The sequence below is a fragment of the Cynoglossus semilaevis genome, chromosome 3, assembly GCF_000523025.1.
Source record: "Cynoglossus semilaevis isolate Cse_v1.0 chromosome 3, Cse_v1.0, whole genome shotgun sequence".
In the NCBI taxonomy this organism is placed as follows: Eukaryota; Metazoa; Chordata; class Actinopteri; order Pleuronectiformes; family Cynoglossidae; genus Cynoglossus; species Cynoglossus semilaevis.
Genome location: NC_024309.1, coordinates 5,848,377 through 5,857,697, shown reverse-complemented (window position 1 = coordinate 5,857,697; position 9,321 = coordinate 5,848,377). Strand labels below are relative to the sequence as shown.

At 41.9% G+C, this 9,321-nt stretch overlaps 1 protein-coding gene across 2 annotated transcripts in view; it reads left to right on the top strand.

Annotated features, from left to right (window-relative positions):
• The first annotated feature begins 305 nt into the window (after positions 1–305).
• The window catches only part of itgb1a (integrin, beta 1a), a 20,659-nt gene continuing 11,643 nt past the window's right edge, over positions 306–9,321 (top strand). The window contains exon 1 of one of the 2 annotated variants that reach the window (XM_008307647.3): positions 306–701. The gene's annotated coding sequence lies outside the window, so the exon portion shown is untranslated. The remainder of the gene's footprint in view (positions 702–9,321) is intronic. The other variant, XM_008307648.3, reaches the window with a different exon arrangement.

The window sequence follows — 9,321 nt, the reverse complement described above, 5'->3', positions numbered from 1 at the left end:
CAAAGGCCTTCCGGGCCCAATAGTTTGTTTTCGCCTCACATTTTTCCCACTGCACTGAGTGGTGTAGAGAAAAAGAAAGAGAAAGAATGTTTGATAGAGTCTGGATCTTCTTTTTTCCCTGTTAGGGTTCTTCTCTTCGTAACATTGCTATTGTTGTAATTTTTTATTTTAATTACATTTTAATGATAATGTAAACTTATTATCATCCGTATTACCTGATTTGTTTTGTTTTTAAGTTTAAGACAACGGATGTGTCTTTTATTGTGAAGGAAATCACGGGAAATCACATTGCTACGTTGCGTGGACGTTGACTAAAAGGTCGGGGGTGGAGGAGCAGTGCGGGTCTGTGGCTGGGTTTTTTTCCCGACTGCGTGCAGGAAGAAAGGAGAAACCTCGCTCCTGTTATCGGGACGTGGTTTTGCCTTCAGTTGCCGAGGTTTTTCCACGTTTTGCTTCAGCGTTTAGTTTGTGTTTCTCTCGCCGTGGTTTGGGTTTGAGGAGCATAAATAACGGGAGAACGCTACTGTGACTTTCTGTCGGGGGGGACAAGTGGCCGCCGGTGCCAGCGGGGCAGAGAGGAGAGGAGAGGAGAGAGGAGCTGCTGTGGGACAGCGGCTCATCCCTGCAGCTGCCCACGGACACCGAGCTGCTTCTGAATGTTGCTTCAAATTTAACAACAAAAACAAACAAACAGCGCCAAGGTAAAAACATTCTGCTTCTATGTTGTTGTTTTATGCGCTTGTTGATCAATATTTACCTTTGCTGTGATGACGTTAAAAACCGTGCACAGGATATTAAGTGGTTTTCTGTTCGTTCTCCCACTGCATCGGTTAATGTTTGGTCTGTATTTTAAAATTAAACATGATATGATTTAAACTCAACATTTCCATAACAAATAACCTAAATCTATGATGTTTGTAAATCTGAAAATGTTCTCATAATTATGCTACAAGAAACTAATCATTGCAGCTAGTATTTTTGGAAAACAATTCCAACATTGTTTGATAATACAAATGACTGTTTTATTAGTACTTTCCCTAGTTTTCAGTGTGTTGTTTTTGACACCATGAATAGCCTGTGATTTAACTTGTTGCTCTTGGTTGAATAGACCTTTCAGTGAGATCGTAGGCTGCCTGGGTGTAGCTGTGGCTCACTGTGTTGTGAAAAAAAAAGAAAAGCTAATGAGAGTAGGGTGGGGTACAGGGGGGTTGGGTGGCACTGTAGCATCACTTTAAAATAATTTGTGCTGTCAATGTAATGTATTGGGAAACATGGTTCTCCTCCCCCTGCCTCCATCCATCATCCAACAGGCTGATGATGCAGCTCTGTGCCTTTAATTTGAATCGTCATTTGACAAGGCCTGGCCATAGATCTCACATGATCTATTTTAAACTCCCCCTGTCCACATGTGAGGGTAGCACCATGGAGAGGAGAGGTTACAAGTTTAGAAGTGCTAAAAGGAAAAACATCGTCCAGAGACTACACAGTAAAAGTATTTCATTCTGTAGTAGTTCTGAGAAGGAAGCAAGAACAAAACACATACATCAGGAATCCGAATAGTCTGAGAAGGAGAAGAACAAAACACATACATCAGGAATCCCAATACTAAATGACCCTCAATGGGAATATTGTAGAAATCCCTAGAGTTGGAATAATAAAATTGAATTTCCACTGTAAAAATGACTGTAGACCTATTTACCAATAGAAGAAAATAATTCAGAAATCACATCTCCACATATTTGATTCCACCACAAAGGTTGTGTAAATGCTGTACGTGTGCACTGATGAGGAAACCACAGCATTCCTCAGTTCCTCACATATTGCTGATGTTCCTGCCTAGAGAAATCTGTGGTGTAATTTGTAATTAACACAAGGAAAGCAGCCACAAACTGCGTTTTCATCAGATACTCTTGGCCTTATTTCCTTTACGTCAGCTACACTTCCCTATCTCTCTAACGTGACCTCCAACTCTGTGAACATACATGATTACAATCCAGAAATTCTTGTGAGTCACATCTGTTTTTCCCAGCAGAGATCACAGTTTTTGACCAGATACGTTTCCAAACGTAATACTGCAAAAAGTAGTATATTTATTATTAACTCTCAGTATTAGTATTTTTTTCTATTTTTTCAATAAATAGACATCTAAATCCATGTCCGACAAATGGAAATACTTCAGTAATTATTTATAGGATTAGAAAAAATGTAAGTGATAACCTTCATAGCAGTGCAGCACTATACGAATGATTCAACCAAAAAGTCACCAAAGCAACAAATGCACTAGTTTAAAAAGTACATTGAATGTAACATAAAATATTTTTTAGGGTTTTCTTAAAAGATTACAACAAAAATGTTTCTTCTACGCGCTGTAGTTGTATTTGCAATAAAGATTTTATGCTGTTAGGAGCCGGCTGCTTTCGAACACATGCGCAGTCCATGTCTGAAAAGCTGTTATGGATTCATTGATTCGATCAAGCTCAGTCTGCTCGCCCGCACCCACCTTCTAGCATATTTGAAGGAGAGTTGGAGGATGAAGGCCTCATAAATTCAGCTGATGGAGCAGATTCCTCTCTGAGACCAGGAGGCCCAGGCTTGAATTTAATCAGTGTAATGTAGGCAGGAAGGGCAGTGAGGACTGAGGGAGCTAGGGGATGTCAGAAGGAGGCAAAAAGAGGTGACTGGAAGGGTAATATGAAGAAATGGGGGTCTGGGGGACACTTGAGGATCCACCCTTACAGGATGAGGGTGGATATAGGACATGTGGATGTCAGGGGGGGAGTGGGGGCAGTAGTGGAGCCTGTAGCCACCAGCTGAATGGATGTGACCCCCAGACCCCCTGGGAGCAGCTGTTGCTACTCCCACCTGATTTACGAGGCTACTTAATGCACGGGCGGGGCCCCACCCACTCTTTTCTCCGGCACATGTGACACTGCTGGTGTCCCCGTGTTTGTTTCTCTGTCTGCAGACGACAGGCACCTTATGTGTGAACTCGTCCCCTTCCGGCAGAAATGATGAATGTGCGCTCCTTTGTGTGGGTGTGGTCCTCTGGGAGGGATGTAATGTATAGATGTGATTGTCACCAATGTCACAGGCTTTGAGTCAGAGCGGAGGGGAACAGTCCAGCACAGAGGTGTAAATCAGGAGAAGTGATCACCTACTTACCTCTCTGTGACACACACAAACACTCAGATGATCCCTGCAGCTGCCCTACACGGAATCTGCTGTGTATTAAATCGGTCCCGAGCTCACTCAAGAGTTTTAAGCCTGTTTTCTGCACTGCTTTATAACTGCAGTCTCCTCATCTGTATTTGATTTTTGGCACATGCTTGTCTATTTTTACAGCTAGATTATTGGGTGGGCCATCTTCATGGTTTTTTGGTTTGTAACCTCTGTAGCTGCTTTTAGCTCAAGCCTTTACATTGGCTCTGCTTTTTCTTAACACATTTTACGCAGTCACATACAGTATAATCCTTGGCTTTTTTTGTTGCTTTTGTTTCTAAAAGAAGCTCCCCAGGGACCTTGGCAGTAGGATGGCAGGGTTAAATAAGACCCGTGCTCACTGGGGTCTGCTGAGAAATGAGGCTGAACGTGTTGTGTTGGCAGTAAACAGTGGCAGACGTCTGCAGTCAGTGAGTTCTGTTGCTATTGTGTTTGACTATTGCAACTGTGTGAGGGACAACCCAAGGCAGGAAGAAAATGTTTATGAGACTTTCAACTGCTACCACTGCAGTTAGTTTTGAGAAAACATGGCCTCCTTTCTTCAATACTGGTGTGATTTCACTTTATTTTAAAGACTTGTCATAACTGGTTAAGAAAGAGTTCATCATCCTAAATGGCCGAAATCTGTTTATGGCTTCATTTTGTAATCTATTAAATGCAAGCAACTTAACTATAATCATAACTGTCAATGGGTTTTGTCATTGTAGTTGTATTGTTATTGGTTGAAGTATTTACTGAGCGTCAGCCTCCATCCATGTGCCTGTAGTCGATGGCCTCCAGGCCAGAACTCTTGAGCCAGTACAATGCAAACACTGTTCCCTGTCTTTATGAATAGGCTTCACACTAATGTCAGAAGTCTTGTTAAGTGAGTCGCCAACAAACCACCAGTTCAGAGATGGAAACATTACATAGCAAACAGTTTCGATTCACAAAGGCAGGCATACATTAAAGTTACTCAAAATTTCAAGTTTCAAATTCCTGAAATTTCCAAAAAGGCTAACTCGGACTTCCAGTGTTCGCACCGGCACTTGATACAGAGTTTGCTGCACAGCGACCCTAGTTTCGATCCCGGCTTGTGTTCACACTGCAAAGTAATGCTTTTTACTTTTAACACGCAATACTTTCACAAATCCCACAGTCTTGAGTTTTGTGCATGATCATCTCCCACCGCCTGTGGTGGTTTTGACTAGCGTTTGTTCAAATGACTGATAAATCCGACCACTTTAATGGGGTGAGACTAATGTGGAGCTTGAATTAGAGGAGACACGTAATGTCATGTAAAACAAGCAGTTATATTTTGTTTTTACAATGAAAGTAGTTTGTACCAAGGTTCCCATAATAATTATAATACTTCAGCAGCTTGAAAAGCTTTCAACAGTGGCTCATGTATTGTAGTAGACTAATGAGTTCATCTGTACTGTATTCATCACCATCTGCACAGTAGGGTGAGACCATGCTTCATTCTTAATATTATATTCAAAGAATCAAATATGACAGATTTCCTTCCAACGTTCCCAGGAGAAAATGCATATATTCACAGATTGCTCCCTGTTAAGCTCTGCAGAGTTTTCACTGTGCAGTGCGAGCGGAAACAGAGGCCCTGTAGTTCAAGTGTCAAGTCTGGAGCCTAATGAAAGACATCTGAATGTCATTAATGTGCCAGTCTTCCAGCATCAGGGCCTCAGCAGCAGAACGTTCTACTGTAAATTTGTCCACAGCTCAGCCTGCTGCAGAGTTTTAATCCCATTTCACCAGGGGCTTCATTGGTCTGAGGACTGAAAAAAACTGTGTGGGATTTATTGTCCCAGTTCCACCCTCAGAGCTGACGTTGAGCTTCTGTTGGAAAGATCAGTCTTGCAGTGTTTGCTGCTGCAGCCTCCAGAAGCCCCTGCATAGATGTGGACTAAAGTTGAATGAAACCCTCGGCTTGTTTTGCTAGGTTCGATGTTTTTGTTTTTATTTTTGTCATTGTTCAAACACACTAATCTTATCACAGCTGTAAATCTTTGTTGAAGACTTCAAGCTGGGGTCATCCATCCTAACTGTTCCCGTCTCTGTCTATGGAGCTCCAGTCCCTCTGCTCTTATATTTGTAGTTTGTTCCAAGTGAAAGATCATTGACAGCTGCGTGTTAACTTCCACAGATGTTCTCCGTCTCTGTTGCTAGCATTGTCTGAAGCAGTTTGTGGATTTGTTTGGGTTATTGCAGAGCTTGGGTTTCTGTGATGCACTGGTTTACGTTTAGTCAACACTCACACACACTTAATTCACAGAGTCAATACGCTGCTGTTCTGGCAGCTCACGACATTTTCAGTTTTATCCAGTGCACTAGTCTAGACTCTTCTTTCAGTTGCTCGTTTGTTTCTTTTATCGCTGTGCGTTTCCTTCCCTTCTGGATTGAATGCCCAATATGTTATCTTTTGACTTCAAGAGAGAGATATGGCTGGATTCCAGAGACGGTGATGCATGAGGCTTCCTGTGTGATCCAGCTGAGCTTCCTGTGTTTCAGCAAAGGAAGGGCAGCGTCAGCAGAGTTGGGCAGTTCGGTGAGGCATTAATGTACGCTGGATTCCAGCTCCACAGGCTGAGCCACGGATTCACTCCGTCACAGCCAGGCGACTCCTCAAGATTCTCAAAAGTTTCTGACATTTTAAACCTGTAGTTGCTCGGTTTTGAGAAAACAATGCTCGGCTTTTAAATGATCTCCATAAATGGTGAAAACAGACGAATCCCTTAAGTGCTTTTACAGATGCTTGAGCAGAGGTCTGTTCAGTCAGGTTACAGTTATGCGTGGTAAAAATTAAGAACCAATATCACAACAGTGTTGGACACAAAAGATTCAATGGTGGAAACTAGCACTGCTTTAGAACGTGCTCTTGTGCCGCTTGTATGGTTTTACTTTCACGTGATTTGTTTTACTATTCTGAGTGGTAGCAGATGCCGGCCGGGGAGAGACGAGTCAGAAATAACTTGTTAGCAATGCACAACTATTTTCAACACAGTGACGAGCCATGGATAATGACACCAAACTCTTTGTTTGTGTAATCGTTTTTAATGACTATTATCCAGTGAAATGTAAAATGCATTTCACCTATATATACATTTAAGGTGTAGTAAAAACACAACTGTTGGGGGTTTTATTGATTTAGTAAATGGAAACGTGAGGACAAGGCAGTTTCTCTACCAGAGGTTTATCTTTAGCCTCTGTCACACAAGGGGAATGTTGGTGGGCTTCAGGCCAACATATGTGGCTAAGTGTTTGTGTAAAAAAGCAGTGCTGACTTCTTAGATCAGTGGTTAAGAGTCAGGCTGTAGCTACTGCACTCATTACTCACATGAGGACATAGAAGGTCTCACTCCTAATTTTTGATTTGGATTACATCGGGAGTTTTTGTACAACATGACACCAACATAAACGACATGTAACTTTCTAACTTCAGGAGGGAAAAAAAGTTTCTTCCAAAGTCAAAATTTTAAGCGAGCAATAAAAGTCTGGCTTACAGAGACTCAGTGGTTTCCCAGCTGCAGTCCTTAGGCCTGGTCACACCAGAATTAAAGTGGGAAAATCTGACACAGAAAATAGTTTATTACATGGGAACCATTCCTCTTAGATGTCTGGTTTAGAGATACTTGTAAGAGAAGAGGCAGTGGTACAGAGAGAGATTGTTTTGTCCTCTAAGCATTTGACCTAGTTTGCTAATAGACAGCCACTCGAACTGATCTGTGGGGCCTTCTTCATTAGTATGCACTAGTGATGCACTCACAAGTGGACATTGATCACCTGTGATCTCTTCTCACTGTCTCACTGACTCGGTACTGAATGTTGCTTTTAAGGTTTTTTTTTTCAACCTTAATTATATTGAATTGACTCGGTACTGAATGTTGCTTTTTTTTTTCAACCTTAATTATATTGAAGCTAAAAAAATATTACCACTACTCATTAAAAAGATGAAGTTACATTTTCTTTGTTATTCTTTAATTGTCACCATGCTTTAGGAATGTGGCATATTGAAACATTGCATCCTTGTGCTTGTTTTAATTTTCTGTGTTTGATTATGATCACTAGATCCATGTATGACCTTGGTGTTTTGACAAGAGCCGTAAACATTTCATAGACCATGCTCTTTGTATGGTATGTGTATATGAGTGTGCCGAGATTTATCTCTGACCGAGAGAGAGGAACATGTAGTTTGTGGAGATTTTCTTGGGGCCTCAAAATAAATAAATAAAGTGCCAGCTGAAAAAGTCTTGATGGAAAGTCTCTGGCACTCTTTTTGCTAGCTCACAATGTTCCACTCCACAGTATCTCTCAGTGTTCAACTCAATAAATTGAGTTGTCCGGCCCTCTTCTGTAGAGGAATGGAGGAGCAACTGGAATGCTCACTTAATGTGGAAATTGTGATGCCGTTTTAGGCCTTCACCTCGTCATTTTAAATATTTCTCTCTTGTGTAAAGTTAGAAATACAGTCGTCTCATCTCTGTCTGTGTGCGAGACCTGGGACTCTGTCCTCCATTCGGATTATTTAGCGCTCAGTGCCTTGCTTAGAAGGGAAAGGACGGTGAGTGGGAACACTTTAAAGATCAGACCCTCTGTCATGGTCTCAGAGGCCAGCTTGATTTATTGCTTTTGTCTCTTATGAGAAGGTCCTCTGGATGGTGATGGGGGTGGGGGCGTAAAGAAACACAGGCGGACACTGTTTGGTATTCCTTGTCCGTTCTGTCCGGCGGCTTGTACGTCTCCGACCCCAGACATGTTCACCGCTCCGTCCTGTTTCAAGGGTATGTGAAATCAAGGGTCCACTGGTTTAGCTCAGCTGTCTGTGGGGGGAGTCAACTGAGCATTTGTGGAGGTGGTACTAGGGAGGCAGCCGGAAGGAAACTTATTAAAGACGCAGGGAGGATGGAAGCTTGGGATGCCAGGAATGTGCTAAATATATTAGCAGATGTACTGATCAGATACATTTGGTCTGTTATTTATTAGAATGTATTCAAAAATGTGAATTGAAAAAGATGACTTACCAACATCTTCAAGTTCACAAACAACTCTCCATACGCTAAAAAAACAAATACAGGAAGATCACCAACCCGACAAGCACTGTACTAATTGAGATGCATGAAGGGTAGCTCAGGGGAAACCTAGTCTTTCTGTATGATCCCTTCCTTGGTCATAATTCTCTCAGTTCTGCACCGCCCTTTCCTGTTTTTCCTTCTTTTCCATTCCCCCTTTTCTGCGGCCGAAAAAACAGCCATTCTTAAGGGAGGGAAGCCGAGGCTTTTTTGCACAAAGAGTACTGTGACTCTGATGTATCACCAGTTCTCCACAGTGTCTGACTTGTCTGTCACTGGTGGTCGTTATTCATGAGAGTGCTTGCCGAAATAAGAACAACTAATCCTTCATGGATGTTGTCCAGTTTAAAAATCTAAGCCCACTGCTCCCTGATCGTGGTTGTTTGAGCTACTGGCAGAGAAATATACATTTGCTGACTGGCCTTTTCTAACAGGAAACCAAAATCTGTGCTGCCTTTTTTTTAAACTTCTCAACCTTTGACATTTCCATAGATAAAAGCCAGCTTCACACAGAGATTCTATTATATTCTCCCCTTGGATGATCCCTACCTAAATCTCCTGAGGGTGTTGACAGGAACGTAACCAGCCGGGCAAAATTCTAGTGACTGTGACTGTGTTGACGTACAAGCACTTTGCTTTTGTGGAAAGAGAAAGGGCAGTAATGAAGTGACAACATCATGTACCAAATTTTATTAAATATCATAGCCAACAAGCCTTACTTACGTGGTAGGCAATAAGGGGACAATCAGCCAACTCTGGTCATTGAAAATATATTTTATTCTGATATTAGGAAAATTCAAATAATACTTTAGGTAGTGGTTCTGTGTGAGCCAGCACAAACTTGATCTTTGCCTGTTGGCTGGGGAGCTCCGCTTGGTTAGAAACAAATTAAAAAAGAGAGATGAACAAGGTACTCATCATGTTATAAGTATAGTATCCTTGTATAATATGGGTGTCATGAATGTCATGACTCACATTTCCCAAAAGTGCTGTAGCAGGTTGCAAGGTTACTATCCTGGTCAGGCAGCGTTCAGTC